Raw genomic sequence first — 25,709 nt, 5'->3', positions numbered from 1 at the left:
TTCCTTTTACCTTTTATTCTACTTTCTGTGGCTTTTATTATGTCTCCTTCCTTTATATTACAGGTGGGATGAAGAAATACAGCGTAAGTCAATACTGGGAGAGTATTTCCTTCCTGAACCCACACCGAAATGCAGTTCATTTACCTGTGGTTTCTTGTACTTGGCAACCAGCTAACAACATGATTTTTACAATGTTAAGGGAAAAAGTTTAGGTAATGAAACAAAGTCCAATTAGTGGGACTAATGTCAAAGCGTTAATGGCTTTGCAAAGGATTAAGAACGTGCACAATGCCAGAACTGGCTTTATTTATGTGTTTTAGACAAAGTGGGAGAGAACCGCTGAAACCTCCCGCACGAGTGGCAGCTATCGCCCGTGGTTTGTCTTGCAGCACGACCACAGGCAACAGACTCTACAAATCTCTTGTGAGAAATAGACCTTGTCTGAAGGAGCCTGCGATTCAAACATGCAAAACGAGAGGTGGGAGGAAAAACAGAGTCAGAAAACTCAAAGCCAGGCGGCAGGCGTGTGATAAAGTCAGCGATTGCATACATCCAGGTCCTGTTCCCGTTCGGTTTCATTCAAGGACTCCAAGTCTTAGGTTATCCTCACAGCAGTACCAGCAGAGAAGCGTCAAATGAAGGCAGCCAAAGTCATTATCGCTATATCTAAAAGGTGCTAAAATCCAACTCAAGATTGTTTTCATGATTTAAATGAGTTTTAAACAGGACTTGAATAGGCTCTGCAGGGCTACCTTGCACCTAGCAAGTCGGTGGCAAATGCGGTACGGCTTAGGAAGCCCAGGCTGCGTTACAGCCCGTGCTGCTGGTGAATCTGTCTCACTGCCACCTTCTTAACTTAGACCTTGGCTGCTCCCTCCAGCTGAAATGCAGCATTCAAAAGGAGAGCGCAGTGATTGCACGCTACATTGATGTATAGCTTTCTCCTCTAATTTTCTAAAAACTACATTTTCAGTTTTGTTTGTTAAAAGACTTAATGTTTAAATCATCTGTTTTAACAGCCAAGAAAATGCGTCCTGTTAAAAGATTCCTACAGTGTATGTATGGCCTGTTTAAATAACCTTTTTCCCATCTTCTCTGTAATCAGAGGATTTGAATTCTAATGCAACACATTCATGCTAGAACCTGATTATATCCCAGAGCTACAATTCTGAGTGGCATCAGTCCACGGTATCTGACAGTATTTGCCAAAAACATGTCAGGACTCCCCTATAGTTCAAATCACCCCATAAATTCTGCACTTACACAACATCGGTGACCTCATACTCCAAGCATGCCTTAATGATCAAGCAAGTGGAAACGTTCAGTAAATACATTGAATGTTTGACATTGTTATCAGTGGGTGTTCCTGGGTCTCTTGTGAAACAATCCTGAGATTAACGCAAGGCCAAGAAGTGTCAGCCACATGAAACCCTTAAACGTTACTTAAGAAATCCGAATAGACGACAGGTTTTTTTCTGTGCTAAAATTCAGCAAAATATTTCCTAGAGAAGTACTGGCAAAACAAAAATGTATTTTTTGAACTGTGAGTTATCTTCATTGCTTTGACCGATTTTCTTTTAAGTCATTGCTACTGACATTATGAAGCTGTGGGCAGTATACCAGCCTCCAGAGGAGTTCTGAGAAATTAAAGATTTAGAAGCCTACAAAATCTTTGATAAAGTCCATTACAAAAATGATGCTCAATATAGACAACTATTTCTGCCTTTCAACCTCTCTAAATCTGGCCTCAGAAATACTCCCAATAAAAAAAAGGCTGATTACAAAAAGCAGAGCGCAGTGCCCCCTCTACAGTGCACGAAGGACTTGGCTACTTCTGCTGATTCCCATGTCACCAGAAGGCATTGACTTGCTATAGCAACATAACAGAACGAGAAAATCAGGAAGAAAACCAGGTTTTTAAAATTCTTTCTATTTCTTTGTCTTTTACTTCAGAAACTGTATTGATTTTACATATACGTGGGTGCTTTCCCATGCTGAACATCAACTGACATCCCACATCAGACCTATGGGGCAGCCTCTCAGGCCCACACAGACAGTGAGCAGCATATAAAAGCAGCACATAAAAGAGGAAACGTTTAACGACTTCGTGTTACAACCACCGTGCTTAGCATTGCCATTCTTTTGGAGTCTTGTTAGGAAATAAACCCTGACCCTGTAAGTATTATACACACCCGATTATGCGCCCGATGAGCCTGCTGAAGTGAATGAGACAACTCAAATGCTTTAAGTGTGTGTACAAAGAATATAGAGGGCAGGGGTTGAGTTTGGAAACTTCACGTTAATATATCTTGTATCCATACAGAGACGTAAAAAAGACATTAAAAAACCCCAAAAAAAGTCTCATAGTTAAACCTATCAACAGCAAGAAGTGCAAAACTGATTTCCTGCCCTGCTGGCTGGCACTCGGTCAAAAGCATCACCTGGTTACCTTTGCACTGAAATGATTTCCATCAAATAATTCACATTCATAAACTAAAGAACACAAACGGAACACCACAAATGACAGATTTGCGATGGCCTGAGCTGAAAGGAACTCTCTGCCTTGGATTAGAGGTACCTGTATGACCCTACAAGTTGGCTATAATCCTGTTCAAGGTGGTGGTAAAAATGATGGATTACAATCACATGTATGTGCGCTACATTACTAAGTAATGAGCTGCACTGTACTACATGTTTTGCCTCCAGGAACATTTACTTATGTCATTCTTTTAGTCGTCTTTTTGCAGCAGAACATCATAGTTTGATAACCAACATCTTCAGTTTTGGGGGTGTAGCATTGTGCCAAATTTTTAGTCTCGGTTACTGTGTGTAAAATGAAATATTTACAGCAAAATGGTCCAAGGATTCTACGGACAAAAAAAAAAAAAAGATAAAAAAAAATAATCAGGCCGGAACATTCATTAGCAGAAGTTTCCCACTTTCCCTCCTTACCTCAGTTCAAAACCTCGCCGTGTCAATGAGCACCTTCAGAAGTAAACACGTGTGAGAGGAAAAGCAGCGCAATACCCTCCCAACAGCATCTGTGCTCTCTGCTCTGACGTACCTCTTCTGTGGCCTTCAACTAATCTGATGGCCTGACTTTCAATAGTGTCCAAATGCCTAAAGAAATAGAAAATCATTTAGAGGGATGTACCAAGCACCTAAACAAATTAAGCTTGCCCCATTCACGTGTATACTTCAGGAATGATCTTGCAAACCCTGGTGGTGAGGGAAAAATTTAAGGACTTCATTTGGAAAAGAGCTGAGCCTGGACCAAGAAATGAGTGGGCTGACATTTGTTGCTGCCTTGGATCCCACATGCCGTGAGAAGAAGCCTTACGAGCATCTTGGTGCAGTTCTCTGGCCTAAGGTAGTTTCTTTATTCCTCATAAAAGATAAAGTTTATTTTCATTTTAATAACTTCTTTTTTTTCAACTTAGGGACTTCACGTGGATAGCACCTTACTGGAATAAGTGATACCAGCCATTATGTGATCGATAATGGCTCAGTAATGATTTTTAATGTGGGTAAAAGGCTACATTACAATAAACAGAAAATATGTTTATCCTATTACAGCTAATGCCAAGGATAAAATCCTCTGCGACTCCTCCGCGCGCACACAAACCAGACGCTGACAGCCCCAGCTGCAGGCCCCATTTTACCAGTTTATCCAATTCGTCCTCAGTGAGTAATTGCATCTTGTCTTGTTTCTAATCTAATTCCATCCATTATCCAAGATGGATAATTTCCAGGGATGCAGTGGAGGGGCGGGAACGTCTGCAAAGAATAAAAACTGTGCAAATCTATTTTCTGTTATATGCAGCCCACGACTCTTCTGCCTGCACTTCTTCCATCTGAGTAGGTCTGCATGCGCAGAGAAGAGGAAAATGAGAGGCACAAGCCACTATCTGAAAATCCAACGCTTATGCATCCCACGTGGCAAAAATGAGTGTAGAGCCTGCCATTGGTGATGGCATGCTAAGACCACTGCCTATAGCATGAACCCATATATTTACCTGCACTCTTTGCCTGTCCATACCTCTGTTTCTTGCCTCCTGTAAGATGGGAAGCTTATTCAGGCAGCTGTCACCTTTTTGCTGTGTGCCTGTACGGCAGCCGAAACAGGGGAGTCGCGGTTCAGAAAGGGTGTCATATGCCAAAAGGTAGCCCAAATTAAAATGCCTCTGTGTAAAAAAGGCACATATTAGGTCATTGTCTACCTGACCTAAAAGCAGCTTCGCAGGATGGAATGGCCCACTTGTGGAGGGGCAGAGGTCTCCTCTCTTCACTCCCCATTTTTGTCCCTACAAAGTCATCTGGGGACAGAAGGATGACTTAGCAGCTTCTCAGTAAATGCCCTCCATAGCAACATCTAAGCACTCAAAATTCAACCCAGTGTTCTAATTGAGTAGTGACTTCATTTGGAAGTGAATCTGAAGGAGCAAAAGGTAAGACAACTCCTTGTTTCCAGGAAAAGAAGCTCAAAATGAAAAAGCAAGGAGTCCTCTTTTCCAAAGGCATAAATCAGCCTTTTAAACTCGCAGCCCCAAGGGAACTGCATATGCTATCCATAAAATCAGATTGTTTATGAAATTAGATGTTTGTTTAATTCATTGATGTTCATGTGCCTGGCTCATCATAAATCGTAATAGGCAAATCACCCAACTACATAGATTTCAGCACGTTCAGAGTTCACACTGATTTCCATACAGAAGACGTTAGAGAATTCCCAGTTTAGTCATCAGCACTGTTTTAAAGGGTATTTACAGTCAGAAATGTGTCTTCTGCTACGTCCTCCACCAGCGGCCTCACACCCTGCAAGCTGAAGGTGGGTTAAGGGCCCTGGGTTGCACTCCAGCTGCACGCCTGGGTACCAGTATGGACCCTGCTGCCATCTCCCTGGCTGGGGGGACACAGCTCTAAACCATGCCCACGCAGCGCTTGTGTCTTAAGCCCACGTTATGGTTTGAGTCCCTCTGGAGGGCCTCATTTGGGCATTTAGGTCCCTCCATGCCGATTTCTGAATCACAGAGGGGCTCCGGTGGCCAGCAGTGCCAAGAGCATCAAGCAGATGCACATCTCAGTGCCACAAGGAGGATGACATGGACATGGCGAAATTTAAGATATCACCAGTTCAACTGAGTCTGTAAGTTTGCAGCTCAAGTCCAGCACCCAAGTCCACGTCAGGTACCAAAGCAGACAGCCGAGTGCATTTTTAACACAGTTTATCATGCCAGTTTGTGTGTTCTAAGGCTGTCAAAGGCAGGATTCTGTTGAGCTCATTTATCTCACAGAAGGCAGCAGCATGATGGAGCGTAAAAACACACCGCTGACACAAAAGCAGACTGAAGTTAATTTAAAAGCAAAGCTAAACATCTGCTCCAAAACCAGCTTTCTAAGGCATAGACAGGGAGCACTAAAGTTTGAAACATTATGGAGTGTTTAACCAGTACCACACCAGCTGTTAGACATTTTTGGCAATGGTGCAGATATTATCTGGCAAGTTCTCAGGAGCAGCTGACAAGAATGAAGAGTGACAGATAGAAGAAACAGAAAATGCCAACCATATGGCATTGAATATTATGCTAATGTTTCAGGTGTCAAGCAGTCGTCGCTTGTGTTTAATTTGAGTGCGCAAAATTTATATGGATTTTAATGATTACACAATGCTATACACAATTACATTTACATCTCCATATTGTTACAACTGTAATTTTGCCATTTAACAGTAATAGACGCTGCACTAAATTTGTCCACTTAGGAGCAATGTTGTTATCTTTATGGCTTTAATAACACATTTCCACCTCACAGGTGTAATATCTATTCCTACAAACAGCGCCGCAGCAGTGAATGGATGCGCCTGTGATCCTGTCTGCAAGACGCGGCTGGCTGACGCTGTAGTGTCGGGTTGTTTGGCAAATGCTACGAGAGCCCACGAGAACTGCAGCAGCCAAGCTGGGTATGTCTCCACGGAAGTCAACAATGCTGATTTGACCCCCAAACCTCTTTGCACTGCTGGTGGTGTTGTATTTACCATGGGTTTTCAAGGAAACGGACAGCCCCTGCTCTGACCAGGAGGGTGACCTTGTGGCAGACTGGGGGTTTGAGCTCCAGGCACTGAAGGGGAGCCCCACAGGCAGCTCAGCTCCACCAGGTTTCCCAAAGGGACCTGTTGCTAAACTGGTTTACAGACCACGTGCCATGTCAGAAATGGATTTTTCTCCCTGAGAAGTGGAAGTAGCAAAGACTGGTGCCATAAAATTGCGTGTGCTGCTTGCTCTGTGTTTAGCACTTGAAGAAGCTTAGATCACCCTCGCATCTCTGGTGACAAAGGGAAAAGAAAATCAGCCCTAAGTGCTGTGATTGTCAATAGCTGGCTCACATGGACAAGGCATAAAAATGTCTGTTTGGAGAGAGCAGACTTGTTTGGTGGTTCATTTTGGGCTGAGGATGCCTCTCCGTCAGTGTGAAAAGCAGTATGTAACACATGTGACATCTGTGCTGAGGCACGGGGTGGCGGCTTGGCTGCCAGCACTACCCCTTGTGTCCGTTTTACAGAAGGAATAAAAAAAAGGAATGAAAAAAGAAGGATGAGGATGTTAAGTAGACAACACAATATGGAAAACATTCAGTGACTGGTTTTTCGTTATCAGAAAAAGGCTTGTGCTAGTAATAAACATCGGTTCAGGAACCAGCCCTCTTTCGAGGAGCTGGAGAAAACAACAGCCACAACTTTACTCAGGCAAAGGCAGAAAATTTCAAACTCGTGAGTTGATGGATGGCAGCAGGGAATTAATGGAAAATTCTGAATCGAGAAGCAGCAGCAAAGCTCCTACTGGGGATGAGGAACCAGATGCTCATGCTTTGCCAGGAGAATGGACTTGATGCAGAGATTGCTTCCTGTGATGCTATTTGCATCCATGTAAAAAAATGAAGTGGTATAAACTCTTTTGAACACATTTGTGGGGAGAGTCTCCACTCCTTGTGGCGTTATGCGGTGAGAGCAGCATGCAGATGAAATGAGCATCAGCTGAACTGTGTTATGAAGAGAGAAGAGTCCAACAAACGCAGAACAACTGGTGGATCACGCCTGGGAAAGATGCAGGTGGGGCTGGGAAGTCCGGACACTCCCCAGCTCCGAGTGGCAAAGAGGAATTCCTGTGTTTTGCAAACACTCCTGGATGTATTTGTGATTCAGGTCTTTGCTGCGCTCTTGGACTACACTGAAGATCGAATAGATAGAAAATGTCTGCCACAGTTGGCAGTGTGAATATTAAGCTAATGAAGGATAAATTGGCTTTAGCTGGAGTAAGCACTTTCTGTCATGAAAGCACCAAAAGACTGCTCAGATGTTGCAAGAGGAAGCCCGAATATTTGCCTGGAGATAACAGTCGTGCCATTCTCCAACAAGCTCCTTGTTTCAGAAGCTCGCTGAAGGGCACGGTGCCCCCCTGCATGGCTCCGACAGCGGCCTTGCCGGCTTGCCAACTTTTCCATTGCCCTTACATCCAGCTCACACTTTCCAGGCTCTTCGGGAGCAGCATCTTCTGCTTCTTTGAGCAGGCCCTGGAGCCTAGCCAGCATCAGAGAGTCTCCTGGAAGCCCTCGCAGCTCACTAGGGCCCCTCGATTTACTACCTCCCCATCACCCTGATGTCATCTCAGTGTGTCTGCCTGCTCTCGACTGCCATACTGGTGCTCCTGTCAGCAGCGAGAGGCAAACCTGCTCTCTCAGTATTTTTATTTCCCTGCTTTCATAAAGGGCATAACCCAGTATTTTCATAGGTGCAGTCTGGCTTCTTCCTCTTTGAAAATCTTCGGGCCAAGTCTGCATCTCATTTTTTCTTTCCTGTATAGAATTAGCTCACACATTTTCAAAGCGATGTTCAATGTATAATTCATATTAACATGGGCCTGATGCTAGTCCACACACCCAGCTTTCAGATTAAGCTCTGGAAACTGCATTTTTATACAAAGAGAACAGCTCTGGTCATAATGCAGAGTGCAATAACAATTACAAAAGGAGGAAAAACATTGCCCTCCAGTTATCCCCTAACTGCCGCAAAGGCAAAGCAAGGGTAGTGTTTAGGCATAGCCAGAACTGAGATCCAAGCCCCATTAAGTGGAGGTGGGATGCAACTGTCCCATAGTATGTCTCTGTGCTTGCTGTGACATTGTGGGTCTCACTGGTGCACCAAAATGCCTTCCATCTATATCTAACATGGCAATCATTTTAAGTTACCTGTTTTATTTTGCTCGGAAAAGGCATGAAGCCATTCGGTCTCAGCTTGGAGGCGATAACCAACAACTCTGCTGGTAGCAATGACTGTCAGCTCAGAGGTGAAAAAAAAACAATGGAAAGAAAATAATTTCGAAAGCGCAGCAGAAGCATTGACCTGCCTGGGCACCAGTGTTTGGGCAGCACCCACGGACGAGGCAGCGATGTGCCTCCTGGCACGCTGTGACGGATTTTGGGCCACAGGCAGAGGCATGGCAAAGCAGGAACGTGCCACCCCCTGCACAGCCCCTGGCAAGGAGGAGGTGGAGGAGCAGCAGACAGGAGCACAGGCAGGAGCTGAGGGACACGAGCGCTGCTGCTCCCTGCCCTGATACTTATCCTTGGGCTGCCTTGGGGAATGCATTTCACATCTCTGGGCTTCTGTTCCTCCTCCCACCTTTTGTTTGTGATCTTTTCAGAGCAGGACCGTCTCCTAATGCATGTTTATACAGTGACTAGTATGATGAGGCCCTGATCTTGCTTGAGGCCTCTAGGCATGACTATAATACAAATGATAAATCATCATCATAAAACAGGACTGCACAGATCCATAACTGCTGTCATAACTCATGGCTGAAGTGTCAGCAGCTCACAGACACATGGCAAGGTCAGGGAGACCATGAAGGGCCAGAAGAAGTGAATCCACACAGAAAATAGGAGATGCTGAATGGCTTTGAAATATTTTTAAGATCTGTCAGTGTTATACCCATGTCAGTTCACAGCTGATTTCCTTCACTGACGCCACCTCCTGACAGCAGCGATGTGGCCAGGAAAAGGATTGAGCCACATATCACAGCAGAAGGTGATGGTGGTCACCAGGGTGCAGCCTGAAAGAAAAAGTGCACGTATGGTCGGCAGGTGCTTCCTGTCCATGGCTTCTGCGCTGCTCTGTCCCCGACCCTGCACTGAATGCACCAAGCAGGTGACCAAGCTTCAGCAAAAGCATCTCTTTCTCCTTTTATGGGGGTCTACAGACCTTTATTCGTCTCTGTTCTCTTTTTCTCCTCTGTCCCATGGAAGAAAGCTGTGTGTGTATCTCATCAGGGGATTTCAGCAGCCCTGGAGACTCTCCCTGCCACCTGTGAGTCAGCTCAGACCTACACAAGGCATCTCTGGCCGGGGAACTGCTTCCCCAGCAGGTATTCCCGGGCAGCCTCCAGGCACATGGCTAAATTCCCCGAAGGACCCATCGTTGCTCAGATCAACGACATGCTTTGCAAAAGCTGTCATCACACTCTAGAGTTACACATTTTTTCAGTGTCCCCTAACCTGTAGAGGCAAGGAGTTTGGGAGACCTGGAGTGTAACAGGAAAGAGTTCGCTGCAGGAATGTAAGGAGCTGATGGTACAAAACCCAGCAGTTATGTCCACTCAAAGCAATTCAAGTAAGCATACAAATACCTTTAAGTCATTATATCTGGCAAGAAGCCACTCTGTGTCTTCAGCCAAAGTGTGACGCTTTGAGAAAATGTAGCTTTGGTGAGCTGAATAGCAGATGAAAAAGAAGCACTAGGGCAGGTTCAAGCTGTATTTAATGGAAAAATATTTTGTTCTTGATGAACTGAAGGATTTACACTATTCTTCTCTGTAGCTTCGTATCTTCCATGTAACAATGAGCAGTCTCCTCCTTATTCCTGAGATTAGAAGTTTCAAAATATTTTTAAATGATTCAAAAGAAATTTAGTTTTTAAAGTCTTCCCTGCTGTAGGCCTCTGGAGGCTATCCCGGCTGTCATGTTGGTTTGATGGCTTACACAACAAGGAATACCATCTTATTCCCAGTTATGACTGGAAAGCACCACTGGCAGCACCTGTTTGCCAGACAACATCGTTTGTTATACAGACAGTTACAATAAGAAGGTTTTTTTTCAGAATTCATCTTCTACAAATTTTAAATTTGGTATTGAGTACTCTAAATGAAAGCAGGTTATTATCCAATTATATTGCCAAAATCATGCAGGCTACTGAAAGAAAGAATCAGTCCCATATTCAGATCCTGGTGTATCAGCAACACCAGAATAACTCCTCTTACTCCATTTTTGTGGAGTAAATCTCCATAATTAGGATGAGAATTGGGCCAAATAGCTTTGGCAGAGCTGGTAGCATAAATCAGATGAACACAGAGAATTAAAACAACGGAGCACGAAGGAGAAAAGTGGGAAGGGCTGAGAAGTGACATCAAATAAAGGAGATGTGAAACAGATGTGCTCGAACCTGGGTGAGGATGTTCTTTGGGATAAATGAAACAGGCAACAGCACAAGAGGCAGTTTTCCCTGGAGAGCTACCCAGCAGTGAAGTGCTTTAAAGAAGAATTTGAATTCAAAGAATATGCCATAGTCAAGATGATAACACATGCATTAGGCACTGGGAAAGGCCAGCACAGAAAAAGATCCAGAGGAAGAAAAGGAATAAAAATGTTCAAGCAACTGGAAGGTTGGATAGATAGCAGAAGTTTTGAGAATGTGCAGGAAGCAGGCTTGGGAAACCTGGACACTACCTGAAGGCAAAAGGCAGATCAGTATTCCTAAAGAAAGTAATCCAAATAATCTGGACTGCCCTTCGGTATGATGCAAGTGGGCTACTTACATGCTTAACATTAGATGCAGTACCACTTAAACATTGTGTGGACATTCTTGTTCTTCATTTTACTGCTGCTGGGACAATGCCCACGTAACAACAGCCCATGACACATCATCAACAGGGTCCTCTCTCTAGCATGACTTGTATCTTGCTCTATGAAGGCCAGATCCTGGTAATGTTAGGCCAGCATCCCATCCTCATTGCAACGTTCAGACACCCTCTGAACTACCTCATTTAAATCCATACAAAAGAAAGCTCTTTGCATCTTGTTTTCAGAAGATCAACTTGTCATCCCCACAGACACAGACTTGTGGTCCGCCCTGTAAGGTCCTTCCCTTTGAGCTCACATTTTCTATCAAATCTTACAGTTTATGAGGCTGACTGTTCCTCACTTTGCCCAGTTAACAGCAGTAGATTCAACTTCCAGTCTGTCATCTGCCTTTCTTGCTTTTCTTCCATTCACAGGTAAAGTTAACCTACCAAAATTTAAACATAGCTTTTAATACAGTTAAAAGCTTTAAATGTAGTTAACTTTTAATTTTTAATGTAGTTAACATAGTAAACTCATCTTCAAAATCTCTCCTAGAGCTACTTCTGTTGTGCTGCGCTTCAGCTTGTGCTCATCTGACACTGGTTAGGTGAATGTGGACTTCTGTTTCTAGTTCTTCTTTCTACTTTCTGCTCTTACCTGTTGTTTTTTTGTTGCCATCTCATCATCTCATCTCATCTCATCTCATCTCATCTCATCTCATCTCATCTCATCTCATCTCATCTCATCACCAAGTTTGGAGCAAGGTGGGGCTGTGAAGCCGTCTGACTGTCAGAGCAGTCACTGTACTGCAAAGAAAAGTCCTCCTAAAATAGGAAGTCTTCACTATGAGCAGGGCTAGGGACTATTTACTTTCATTACCATCATCTCCAAGAAGGCTAGGAGACATCTGTTGAATCAGCGTAATAGCCTTGACCTCCATTTGCCCTTTGTCTTTGCAGCTGTAGAGACCCACCCTGATCTCTTATTAACCCCGTAAAAATAAAAACAATGTTTTGTTTTCCCACCTCCAGGCAGCTGCAGAACCTTCCCAACCAACCTTAAGCCAAATCTCTTGTCCCTGGAGTCCTAACGCTTGGGAAACCCACTAAGCGGTCTTGGTTTCCAGTCTGTGAAAAGCAGCATTTTCCCTCGTACTCCGTGCCTTTCTGCTAGCTTAATCTGGGATCAACAACGGGGAGAGATGATACGGGCTGAACTCATGGCACAGGAATGCAAGGGAGAGAATGGCAGTGGCAAAGGAATAAACAAGATACTAGGTTATTTAATTATCCCAATGTATAGTTTACTATTTTAAATGAAGATCAGCATTATTTACCCTCCCTGTTCTGAATCACGGTGTTTCTTTCTTTACTGAGCTGGCCTACAAGGCTCGGGCTCCTCAGAAGGCTTTTCTTGGCTGTCTTGGCTCTACCACCTGTTGACACTGACTCAGCCCTTGTGCTGTTAGCCAAATAACATAGTTAGCAAAGGCTGGCCTCCGTGACTGACTTGGCCAGAGACACCTCCTGTGCAGAAAAGACGATGTGTGGGATTTATTTATGGGTGCAGCTCTACCAGGAGAATCAGGCACATGGTATCTAATATTTTTGCATGCTTTCTAAGGCCTGTCAAACTTCTGGAGACTTTCCCATTGCAGTTCCGTCCCCGTAGTGTTTCCTGGAGGAAAGACGTGGAGGTGGCCAGTGCATGGAGAATAATATTCCCCCAGGTCACAGTCATGTTGCTTGAGGCTGCCTCCAGCAGGCAACCTCATGGAGAAAAGCAGGGAGGGACTGTGAGTCAATCATTGCCGTTTACATCAGAGCTGCATCCCCACTGACAGGAGCGGCCTTATTTCCATCATTTTCTTGGCAGTTTGGAGGTTCATCATCGGATATGATTGCTGGCCAGATCATGCATGGGTGCCGCAGCTCTGCAGCACACTCAGAGGCACAGCAGGAGTTCCCCATCCCTGCTCCGACTGAGGTCAGGGCAGAGTCCCCATCAGCTGCCACACACGCAAGGACGTGACCTTAAAATTACAACTTTTTAAACATTTTGGAGGAACTCAGATTGCTGACAGAGACTTTGAGGTGATCTAAATCTTAGGTCAGGTTGAAAACGCTGTGAAGCTAGCTTCAAAGAAAGATTTGGTTTGGCCATATCTGTAATCTGGGGATTGATTAAAAGAATAAAGGTTTCAGTGACTAATTTTTACAGGGTCTGAAATATAACAGGTTATTAAATACACAACCTCACCGCTGCAGAATCTGACAGAGACATTGTTCTCCCTGAGCATTTGTTAATAGAGTATTTCAGATGATTAAATAGCTAATAAAATCAGAGTCTTTGCTAAGTAGATGGATACCAGCAATATTGCAAAGGTAATTATAGATTTCTATCAAAAAATTCTTGACTCAAAATATTTATTCTCAGACTGAAGGTAATATGCAGGTCTCAGTTAAAGAGAAAATATTTTAGCCACTATTAAAAGGTTTCCAATTTGCTCTACTGTAGTGGCTTTCAATTTCAACCACTTTCAAGGTGTATGTTTTCAGATTGGATATTTTTTCAAGGTAAATTCTCAGCAGCTGTCACATCAAACTATATCTTCCATTAATCATGATCTTAGGCTTTTTTGTCAGGATAGGGATCATAGAATCACAGAATGGTTTGGGTTGGAAGGGACCTTAAAGACCATCTAGTTCCAACGCCCTGCCATGGGCAGGGACACCTCCCAATAGACCAGGCTGCTCAGAGCCCCATCCAGCCTGGCCTTGAACACTTCCAGGGATGGGGCATCCACAGCTTCCCTGGGCAACCTGTTCCAGTGCCTCACCACACTCACAGTAAAGAATTTATTCCTAATATCTAATCTAAATCTCCCCTCTTTCACCTTAAAACCGTTATCCCTTGTCCTATCACTACACCCCCTGATAAAGAGCTCCTCCCCATCTTCTCTGCAGGCCCCCTTCAGGTACTGGAAGGCTGCTATAAGGTCTCCCTGGAGCCTTTTCTTCGCCAGGCTGAACAACCCCAACTCTCTCAGCCTGTCTTCATAGGAGAGGTGGTCCAGCCCTCTAACCATTTTTGTGACCTTTCTCTGGACCCACTTCAACAGCTCCATGTCTTTCCTGTGCTGAGGACTCCAGAGCTGGACACAGGACTCCAGGTGGGGTCTCACCAGAGCAGAGGGGCAGAATCACCTCGCTTGACCTGCTGGCCACACTTCTTTTGATGCAGCCCAGGATACAGTTGGCCTGCCTTCTGGGCTGTAAGTGCACATTACTTGGTCATGTTGAGCTTCTCATCCACCAACACCCCAAGATCTTCATCTTTAGGCTGTTTATGTCCTTTGCTCCTTCACAGGCATTAGGCAGTTGTTACATCTGTACCTCTCTAAAGTTGCAAAGTGGTAAGAAAGGGTCAAAGAAACAAAAACTGTTAGGGATGCTTGCAAAATAAAAAACTACAGAAGAGTCCTGCATGCACAAAGTAATTCATTTGCCTCTTTGTTGCTATTTCAGCCTGTCTTTTTTTCCGTGGATCTTTTAGATCCTTTAGTCATTCCCTGTGAGGGCCATTAGAAAACCAGGGTATTTTTTTATATCTTGCATACACAGCTATGTTAGCTAGTTCACAGACTGCAGAAAAAAAGTTCTTTACATCAGTAAATTATCCCATTATCACAGAGGATCATGCCGCAGAGCTTGTGTTTACGCTGAAGCTAGTTTATCTCTACCTATGATTATTTTTACCTGGTTTATAAAAACGTAATAGATGCTCATTTCCATTTAGTCGAGCCAATACAAATCATACAGCAATGCCCATGTCTGCTTTGCTTTGCATTTCTTGATGTCACCTCGTATGCCTTCTTTACCAAACCCACCCCCTGCCTCAACACGCTCTTTTTGCTCTTTGAAGCCCTCTCTTGAGGACTCAACCCTGTTGTAAAATCAGTGAGAAGTTAGAGGGCAATGGCTCAACTGTAGAGCAATAAAATATATTTAAAATATATATAAAGAAAACAAGTTATTGCATTCCTCTCCTACCATTTGGGCAGTGCTGCATTTCTCAGACAAAGCATTTCCAAGAAGCAGAGAGTTTCTGGGTACATGTGTACAGCACCTGGGCTGGAAGAAGAGAGCTGAAGACCAGCACGCTCCTGCTACAGATGTGGCTGCCTCTACCACCATGGTCCATGGGGTAAAGGACAGCCCATGCTCACCCCACCTATAAAACACAGCGTGCAGATGGCTGTGACTACAGCTGCACGGACAGCTTAACTTGCTCTGTCGTCGTTAAGAAATGGCCTCACAGATTTCATATCCACACATAAAATCCCCTGGTAAAACACCGGTAAAGAATGGGTGCCAGACCCTGAGCTCCAGCCCTCCAGGAGGATCATGCCACGGGTCAAGAGAGGGGTGCTGGTGAACTCGATCACCCTGATCGGTTGTAAAACCAGTCATACCAAAACCACGAATGGAACTGTCCCTCAGTTATCCTTTATTCACAGGAAGGTCAGTGTCACAAGCTAACTGTGAAGAAAGGATTTCAGCAGCGTGCGAGCGGGATGCATGGTCAGAGGGGGTTGTTGCACCACGGATGCAAGCAGGGAGCACACTACAAAGGACTGAAAGCTGTAGCGCTTACGGCACCCCTGTGCAAGTACTTGGGCGTGCAGAATCCAGCAGGTTTTGGAGGCTACTACAACATATATTAAACTACTTATTCTTCTGCATCTAAATACGGTTACCAGGTAGGTTGAGAGTTAGGACCAAGCCAGAAATTTGTATCAAAATCACAATTTATATGACAAAGTTGAAGGAGCCTTGTATCCTTTTTTTCTTGTTTTGTTGTTTTGGTTTTTTTTATTACCAGCCATCAAAAAAGATCCTGCTGCTAAATGTTTGCTTAGGTTTTCAAGGCACTTACACTTACTTCATCCTGTGTTTGGATCTAGGATTTTGGTTTGTTCCCATTTCTGGTGAAGTTTGAGTGTAATAAAGAGTATTTTAACCTCCATTTACTGCACTGACCATCAGCTAGCTAGATCTTTTATTTCCACTGTCAGTGACAATAAGAAATTGGTGACAAAAATTACTATTGTGGTCGTAACTGCAGTGTTATTTATAAAGAGCCAGATGCAGAAAAAATGCAATTTAAATTTCATTGTGAGCAATATTCAGGCCTAGAGCTCCCTAATGCACAATTCATAGCTGCTTAAATTGTAGTCATTACTCTCATACTGCAATACTGTTTGTCATGATAAAGGGAAATTACTTTTCTGTCAATTACTCCTGCAAGATCAGTTAATTTACATTTGCAAAGGGTATGGAGAAGCATCTTAGTTCCATGGAGATGTTTCTTAGAATTCTGGGCAATTTAAGGCTTGGGGGGGAAGGTAAATGGAAGTCGACTTCAAAATTTTAAAAAGGGACAGTGCATACATCCCAAGGTCTTTGTACCCCAGTGAAGAGCACCAAAGAAGAGTTGATAGATCCCTTACAGACTGCTCACTGCAATGCTGCAAAAAATTGTACTGAGGGCCCGGGAGAGGCACGCTCCTCTCTGCTTCACCACTGGGCAGCCAAGCTGGCAGCATCTGAAGTCACCGCTCCTGACTACACGTGAGTTGTGTGTGCAAATGATCTACAGAAAACATCCCACCCTTTGGCATCCCCTTCTGCAAACATCTGTACGTTTGTTTAATCCATGGTGGGATGGAGACAGCAAGAGCCAAAAACACGAGAAGGAATGTTATTTTTACTTACTTGCTTGGAAATTCTGGGTGAGTTTTAGCATGCCTGACTTGGATGCCCACCTGAGGCGTCCTAGCAGCCTAATTTAAGGTGTTGAAGTTTGGTGCCTGAGTTTCTTGGAGGGGTGATGGAGTAGCTGAGCGCAACAGTGCCCGAGGGACAACCCAGAGCTCTTCCACCATGCCTAAGAAGCTGCTTCAGGAAGGAGCGCTGGAGCATCCCCTGGGATCCCTCCCACTCAAATCAGGGGTGGCATGGGATGGAGCAGTGGATGTGGTAGTAGCTGTAGCCTGCCCGACGCTCACGGGGGTGAGGGCACTTGCTGTGGACGTGGTGCTGTCGCTCCCGAGCCCACAGGGATTCACACCCACATATTCCCGACAGAGAGAGGAAAATTTTTTCTTCCCTCAGGGGATATTGTGGAAAGGCCTTTGGAAAACGTGGTGTCCAAGTGAGGCCTCAGATTTAGCACCGAGAGCGGGCAGGGTTATAACCTACCTCTGCCCCCCAGCCCCGCAGGGTTGCTTAAAGCACCTCAAAGCTGAGGTCGTAGGCATTTTCTTGTGAGTCGAGCAGAACCTGTGGAGTGCAGACACAGCGTGTAGGTGTACTCCCACGGACTATGTGCAGCTGGCACAGTGGCGCTTAACCTCTAGGTATTATTGCAATTAAAATGATGAAATACTAACAGCACAAGCACCCTCAACACTGACGCTTATGTTCAGGCACGTTGGACTATGCTGATACTGATATCGGCATCACAGCTCTCATGGCGTTTTGCAACGTTTTAAATTTTAACCCCCGCCAAATTCCAGCCAATATAGTCACATTCCTCCTTCCCAATATTGCTCTCTTGATACAACAAGGGGCAGAGTATCCTTATCTTTCCTCCCCAGCCTGAGCTGCCTGCGGTTGCTGTTGCTGCGGTTCGGTGCAGAATGCTTCAAAGGCAGAAATTACACAGGAGGGAGCTCTCTGAAGAGTTTACAAAGTGTTTGAGGGCACCTTAATTATATGGTATTTCTGTTCCCATTAGGTTTAGTGGATTTGCAATGCTGCTCAACCTAAAACTGGACTCTGCTCCAGCCACCCTTAAAAAACTTCACAAGGTGCTTAAAAATCATGAATGTTTATGTTGCCTTTAATTATTTTCCATTTCTGTTACCTGGATTTTCTTTTGCGATGCATTTGCTTGGTTAACATCAAGGCTAGAATCCTACCTTGCACAAAAGGTATATCCACATTTGTTTCCAAGAATCAGTTTTTTAATTAAGTGGGCCTAAATTCTGCTGGTTAATAAAGATAGGTATGAAGACATGAAGGTAGGTGTAAAGATATAAATGTATAAAGATATGTATCAAGGTATAAAGATACAGATTGGAATTTTTAAAGCTTCAGCTTGAGACAATGACAGGTAATTTCTAGAATTATTTTCAGACTTTTTTTTCTTTGGCTAAACTCTGAAATATTAGACTCAGTCCCACTGGTTTGCCCACAACTTATGTCTTTAAATGCCCCCTGTTTAAAATGTACTTAATTCCTCCATTTGTATCACTGCAATAATATGCTAGGGAAAGGGCTTTTAGCCCTTTATTCATAGAGGGAGAGACATATCTTTAACTGTATGACTTGCTAGTTCTGTATACTGTTGAAAAAGGTAGGGGTTTTTTTGTGATGGCCAGATGTGACCTTTACACTGCTGTGATTTCAGGACATAATGCAATGGCACTGAAACAGCTGGCATCTAAATGTTGAAAAATCCAGCTGTGGTTGTAAAGGTTTTGGGAGTGACTGTGTTTAGGATCACTCTAATTTTTCTGGACAGAGCCGGCGAGCTCGTGGTCTGGGTTGCTGAGCAGTGCACCTCCCTCCTGCCCCACACATCCCCCTTCCAACAGCGTGAACCCAAACGATGCGCCCGCCTTTGGCACACGAATGCACCTCTTTTTCTGAGAACCCACAACCAGCAATTTAATTAAGGTAATTTAATTTGTCTTCAAAACAATGTGTTATGCATTAATTAAGTTAACTTAATTTGTCTTCAAAACAGAGTATTATTCATTCACCCTAAGGCATGAAACACATAGCACAAAGGGTAAAAAACAACATCAGAGGTACATGACTCTTACTCACACCCTCATCTTTCCCCTTGCCAGCTTTTGTGCTTTCTCCTTTTCAGCTTCAAGAAGCGTTTGTGTCGTACGAGCGCAAGTCTGTTTTTTCAGTGCTTTCCCTTGCCCTGTAACTCCCATCCTTTCACACATTGCTTCTGGACAGCTTCTCTCAGGTGACTCAAAGGCCACAATTTCACAAAGATTTTGTCAGATTACAGTGTGATACTTCTCAGGCCTGAAAAAACAGTGATATTAGCAGTGTTGCAGACAAGGTGTTATCTCTTATGTCCACAAACCTCCTTAAATTTGGGGGCTCTTTTGTACACACTAGGCCACTGCTTCTCTTCTTCTGCTCGATCCCTGTCATAACCCATATTGCCCAACTACACGAGAAATTCCCCCGTCTCACAAATGCATACGCGGAAGCAGAATATTCAATTTAAAAATAAAAACATCAGGCAGATTTTTCTACTTTCCAACTTATTCCAAAATAACAGCCTGTAATACATTCTTGTCAGCAGCAGCAGATGTAACAGAATGATAAATATTTATAAAAGATAAGATTTTATAAAACTTTAAAGTTTTGATAAGACATCATAAATCTCTATAAAAGTTTTGTGATTAGGCTGCATACATCTTATGAACATTTTGTGTTACAGGTAAACCTTGTGCCCATACAGACAGAATTTAGTATTTTGGACGAATGGAGTGCCGTTGTTGACAACATGCCTACATAGCACCAAAATATCTGAGTAATGATAAAAAGTACTTCAAAAGAAACTATTTTAGCTGAGGTTCAGTGGAGCCTGGGCTCCATCTAATCCCCACTTCAGTGGTAGATATGAGCACTCTTCATTCTAGGAACTCGTGAAGCGCCAAAGAAGAACAGGCGCTCCCCTGCCTGTTGGCTTCGTTGGTGCTTTTTTCTCAGTGACGCGGGATGTTTAGAGACTTGAGTGTCCCTAGAAATCCACACAGCAGGTAGCACTTGTAATGAACTCCTTAAAATCTGAACATACTCTGTTTTTGTTTCCCGTTCAGAGTAACCAGGAAACCAGCCTCACCCCAGGCCCTACGCAGAGTCCTCCCCTTAAGTCCTTTTGTAGCTTTGGCATTTCCAACTAGCAGAGATGAATTGCTATTGGTAAAAACATCACAGAATTCAGTTCTTTAGCTGCAGCAAGAGAGTTATAAACCAGCCATTTCTGACCAGCAATGGCAGTATGAGCTGGCTCTCCCATCTGAAAAGCGGCCAATTTATGCCTTTGGGATGAATTTCAGGAGACAGGACAGAGTCTGCAGATAGCCACACAAAACCTCTCCTCTCTTTAGGGCAGCAGCTCTGGCTATCCTAGCATGCAGAGCAGGGAAATCAAAGTGGTCATAAGGAAGCCCCACCTATAGTACAAAATAATCCCATTAGTCTCTCCACGACAAAGACTAGGGAATTATTTTCCCGGGTAGGTGGCCATGGGAACAGTGTGGTTATCATCACAAAACAGAGGCAGAAAGAGAACTTGCTCTAGGAGCGGGGAAGCAGCCTCCAGGAGTATCACAGAGAGTGGTACTTTCACAGCAAGAAGCCAAGCTTCCTAAAACAACATCACCAGTAAAGAACAACGTAAACCTAAAAATTATCAATGAAAACCTAAAATCTTTCTGAGCAGGAGGAAAGAAAATAGAGTACACATGCACTTTATTGCTTGAGGTATATGTCAAAGGGTTGGACAAAGTATGATGGCAAGTATGTACAGTTGAACTTGATGATCTCAAAGGTCCTTTCCAACCGTGAAGACTCTATGATTCTATGATTCTATAAGTAGTTGGACTTAGCACCTTTCTGCAACACCATGCATAGTTTGGAGAGACGCATCTGAAGTCGGTGGAAAAGAAGTGAGATTGTGCTGTTTAATCTTTTCTTTTGGAAGAAGCTGCAGGTGAAAGCACACGTGGAAGCTGGCAGGGCCACAGCCATCCTCCTGCTAGCAACATGCCCAACTGCAGTAGCTCTTGGTTTACCTCCTCGCCCAGCCTGGCAGGGATGCCAGCTACATGTATGGAGCCACATTCCAACTCCAGTCACACTAGAACGACTCCAGGGTCATGTCATTGACTTCAGTGAAGTTATTCTTTATTCACGCTTGCCTGGCTGAGAATCTGGCCCATTCTATCTAGGTAGCAATATCTAATAGAGAAAAGACGGCCAAATTAAGGGAACAAGAAGAACCAGACTATGTCATATGAAGAGGAAACATTTTACATTATACAGAATACAGAGGCCCTTTAGTTTAAGGACTTTATCAGCATTTAAAGGATAGGATACTGAAAAGCATTTCTGTAGGTGCCTAGATTTTTCTTCTATCCCTAATTTTCTATTTCAGAAAATGAAAAGAAAATTTATTGATTTTAACATTATTGAAACAAAAATACTGTGATTTGTTCAACACAGAACACTAATTCATTAGCCATTTATTAACAGTCTGGGTTAAGACATCTTCCATTTAGGATTTCCTCCCCATCCATTAAGAAGGCCTCTCTGGCTGAAATATGTTGAGTTTAATGATTTTCTCTGTGGGAGCATTTTTCTGCCAGTGCCAAATTCAGGTTTGGAAAAAACACTGCGTTTTGGCCTGCTGAACAAATTCAGGGTGTCCCTTGCTGTAGTGACCAGCAAAAGATAGAGAAAAGGGAAATTTATCATCACTGGATTATTTCCAATAAGTTCACTCAGGCCATGACTTGATGATACTGTAACTCTGACTTTAGAGATGCCAGTGCAAAACCTCTGCAACCAATGATTTTTGAGTAGCAAAATGGTATAGATTTACTTTAGCACTTCATTTGTTAAAGAAATAATGACATTTACTTTGTACCAGGCAATGGACTGAATTGCCTCATCGCCAGTTGTTGGAAGTTGGTATACATCCCATGTTATGTGCTCTGACTAATTCAGCAGAAATGCACTTGTATGCCCACACCTCATCTGGATGCTCTTTGTGTTGCTGTGTGATCTGGAGGAGCCCAGATGGAGAACGTGCGGTGGTGGATCCCCCGGGGATGGGTTTCCTGCCATACCTAGTTAGCAATAACATGCCACTGATTTTTCTTTTCGTATCACCTTTGGATTTCACCTGGGTCCCACAGAATATAAAAGCGTAAACTGATGCAATGCACTTGCCAAGGCACAGAAACATGAAGTTGCTTGCTTTCTAAGGAAAAGATACATTAAATTGGGAAGGGTGTTGGATTGTTTTGAGTAGCTGGAGAGAGCTGTGGAACAATCCACTCAGGATTTGAAGCAACTTTTTTTTTTTAAGAGGATGTATCTCAGCTTTTACTAACGTCTAAGTGAATCCAGAAAACTTCCAGCGTAGCTGTTTTCACTCAAGATTGTATATAACATAATATCCTAGGATGACAGAGGTCATCCTAGACTGTCCTGGAGAGTTCCCATAGGAAAGTGAAAATATCACAAGGCTGGAGTCACAAACTGCCTGCTCAGGTTTGGGCTCCTGACCTGGGTATCAGCCCCTAGAGCTCTCCCAACAGAAAACCATTCCATTATTCCTATTCAAACACATGCAAGAAAGAGCAGGTTATTATTGTTTCGGCTCCAAGAATGATCCTCCTGCGCTATATATCTGTTCAAATTATTTCTATAAATCTGTAATCAGAGTGGACGATATTCTCTTAAACTAATTTCCCACAGTCATCATTAATTGGACAGCTTGCTAACACCTGGTACCAACAGATTTTTCATCTAGCGAGCGCAGTGCCACATAATGGTAACAGCAGGTTTTAACCTAATCCCTCTCCATACACAAGCAAACATCAAGTGACGCCCGTGACAAAGACACACAGACCAGCCTGACATTTGCTGATAACTCCCAGGAGATTCTCCCTCAGCACAACTAGTCCTGCTCAAACACATTTTCCAGTGGAACAGATAATTTGAAACCATTTCCAGCTAGACTAATTGCATTCACTGAAAAGAGCATCCTCCTTCTCCTCAGCACACATTTATTAGTGCGGCCGCAAACGCAGCTAACGCTCTGTGAAGTTTTCCAAAGCAGTAATTATTTCATCTTAGGAGAATTCGCAACAGCTTGCTTGATAATGAAAAGTTATTATGCAGATATATACACTTCATGCAAAGTTGTACACCAAAAAAAAAAAAAAAAAAAAAGAGAAGGAAAAAAAAAGTAGGCGTTTAAAACTGCTGTTTAAATTCCACTCACAGTTTTGAAGTCTAAGCACAAAACTTCTGACTTTGCAGCTGTAGCTCCAAGCTGTCTGGAAAGATAATGCAGTCCATCAGATATCCTGGTTTTGTTTTCTTGCATGAAAATATCATCTGTCAGAGCCACCGGAGTGGACTTGGAGGCCCGGCCCCTTCTGCGGAGCACACCAATCGGGAGACCCTGGGAGCACATGTGGAAAGCCGTCACGGGCAGCAGATGCTCCGTGGGACCCGGCTGCCAGACGGACGCGGGTGACAGCGAAACGCGGGGCTGGGGGTGCCCCAGCAGGGGCTGCCGTCCCCCGGCTCCCCGGGGAGAAGTGGAGGGCTGGTGGGGGAGAACCGCCTTGTCCCTGGGAGCAAAGGCAGAGCCTGTCGCAGACCACCTCAGGGCCACTGGTCACCGTTAAGGACACCACAGCCTGTGCCTTGCTCCTTTGGGCCTTATTCTTTACAGCTTTAATACAAATAATCTCATTTACCATTGTATTAAATGCTGCTTCACTTTTTCTCCAAATTGCTCCTCCAACCCCGCTTACAGCTTTTTATTCCAAAACTCATCCCTGCAAAGCTGCACTTGTGGAAAAGCCCTGGGCATGGCCCGCCCCTCGTCACAGGGGGGGTGTCAGTGCTCTGGACCCAGTGGGTCACCCTCGCCTGGGTTTCCCTCCCTCTCCCCAAAAACTTGCTTTCTGCCCTTGCTGCAAGGCCGGCTGCCCCCGGGCTCCTGCTCCTCCTCTGCCTCCGCCGCTGCAGGCTCCCCGCGCCCAGCTTTGCTCTGTGCCCGTCCATCAGAGAGGTCCCTTTCTCCTTACATCCGTTTAACCCGATGACATTTAGATGAGAACTGCTTAGAAGCTGTGCTTAGAGACACAGACCCACAGCTTCCTGGCTCGCTGGTGCTCAGTCCTCGCGCAGGGTGAGAAAAACCCCTGTGCATTAGTGCGGGTTGAAAGTGCAGCAGTAACGCAGTGCACAAAGGCAAAAATCAGACCATACATGCGTGAGTGCGATGAGCTAACATCTGGAGATTTGTTTTCACTCCTGGGAGCCTACCTGCAAGCCACAACATGCTGGGAAGGGAAACCAGTAAACACACCAGTGTAAAACGCCGTGCCTTTTTCCAGCTGAAGTTCGGGACCTAAAGGCCTTCCCATCTCGCACCTCCCATAATCTCAGTGCTGGCTTTATTAATCCAGAGTAGCAGCCTTATTTGATCAAACAGCCTTACTTTTGCAGGCAGGGTGCAGGTTAGAGTGGACTGGCTGTAATAAAAAATACCAGCTCCTTTCTGTGAATAACTTGCTGGTTTAATTAAATTAATTTTGCCTCTGCATTCTATCTTAGTAAATTAGTAATTCACTAGAGGCTTTTCCTACGCCAGATATAATCAGGCTGGTTAAAAAACTTCGACAAAGCTCCTTTTTCCACCCCCAGAACCCACCGGTTTCTCAGAGGAAAAATTCCTGCAGAAAGACACTGAGACAGGACGGACTTCGGTCAGTGAAATAAGTTCCCGCCGATTTCAGGGTGGAATTTCCCATTTCCAGAGGCTGAGGCCAGCGTGCCCCAAGCAGGAAATAACTCTCCGTTAGTAAGAGCCAAGAGCTGTAGTGGAAGTAATTTCTTTTATCGGCCGCCGGCGGGGTGGGGAGGAGCGAAAGGGACGGTCTTTGGGGTGTGTAAGGTCTTTTTCAGCTCCGCAACAAGGAGCAAACTTGTTTCCAGTTCCCAGCTCGGGAACATTTTGTTCAGAGGTTTCCGAGCTGGGAGCGGCCGGGGCAAGGCTGGCCAGAGGTTTTCCTGCCCGATCCTGATCCCCATCCTTATCCCGCGCCCAGGGCAGGGCAGGGGTTCGGAGCTGGGGCTCCCTGGGGCTGCGCCCGCAGCACAGTGGGACAAAGCTTCACCCCCTTTTGCTGCTGCGGAAGATGCGCCATCCAGCAGCACTTTGGAGGGAGATGCCAAGGAAAAAATGTTGAGCCCTGTAAAATGGGTATTTCTGCTGAGTTTGAGACCTTGCCGGGGCGATGCAGAGGAACCCCACCAGAAACCTTCCCTGTATGGCCAGGGGATCAGACCGCAGCTCTGTTACCCCGACATCCTCACTGGCTTTCTGTAAGCTTTAAAAGGGTCTGGCTTCACCGTTCCTTTTTTGGTCCTACACGAGGTGAAACCTCCAAAAGGGACAGTTCTGTCCCATCCCGCCTCACACCCACCCAGCAGTGACAAGCGGGACTGCGAGTCCTGGCACACCTGAGACCGGCCTCAACCTTCCGCCTGTCGGTCCCAGTCTTAGTCACCAAGGGGGTGGCACAGCCAGCCCAAATTCACTTTGGGCTTGGGAAACTCACCCTGCCAGCCTGCGTTAAACACACAGCCAACCCAGCTCTTGAGAGCTAAGCATATACGCATTAGTGGCCGAGATTTAACAAGTCACCTTACCACAGCAGTTCAAGACGACCAGTCCTGTCATCTCTCTCAGCCTATTTACTTACCAACACGGCGCGGCTCCCTGGGTGCCATCTATTAATTCCCAGGTCTACTGCATCTCACTGGCAAGCCTTTTTCCTCAGCTCCCAGCGTATATATATTATTTTTTTTCCTCTCCTTTTAGTCCTGATTATCCCTGACTGTGTCATACTGAATTCCTGTCCTCGGTATTTACAGCCTGCAAATATTTGTAGACTTATCACATCGCCT

General features: G+C 44.6%; 1 protein-coding gene across 6 annotated transcripts in view; it reads right to left on the bottom strand.

Moving 5' to 3' along the window:
• STARD13 (StAR related lipid transfer domain containing 13) overlaps positions 1–24,609 on the bottom strand; it is a 308,854-nt gene extending 284,245 nt beyond the window's left edge. For 2 of the 6 annotated variants that reach the window (XM_074567737.1, XM_074567755.1), the window contains exons 1-3: positions 24,451–24,609; positions 23,005–23,059; positions 2,953–3,120 (exon numbers count right to left, since the gene is read on the bottom strand). The gene's annotated coding sequence lies outside the window, so the exon portion shown is untranslated. Of the gene's footprint in view, positions 1–2,952; positions 3,121–23,004; positions 23,144–24,450 lie in introns of those variants that run through there. The other 4 variants (XM_074567747.1, XM_074567781.1, XM_074567772.1 and 1 more) reach the window with 3 other exon arrangements.
• Between the last annotated feature and the right edge of the window lie 1,100 nt (positions 24,610–25,709).

Source organism: Larus michahellis, chromosome 1 (assembly GCF_964199755.1).
Source record: "Larus michahellis chromosome 1, bLarMic1.1, whole genome shotgun sequence".
Taxonomy (NCBI): Eukaryota; Metazoa; Chordata; class Aves; order Charadriiformes; family Laridae; genus Larus; species Larus michahellis.
The sequence above is the reverse complement of the archived record's forward strand: the minus strand, read 5'-3'. Positions and strand labels throughout refer to the sequence as shown.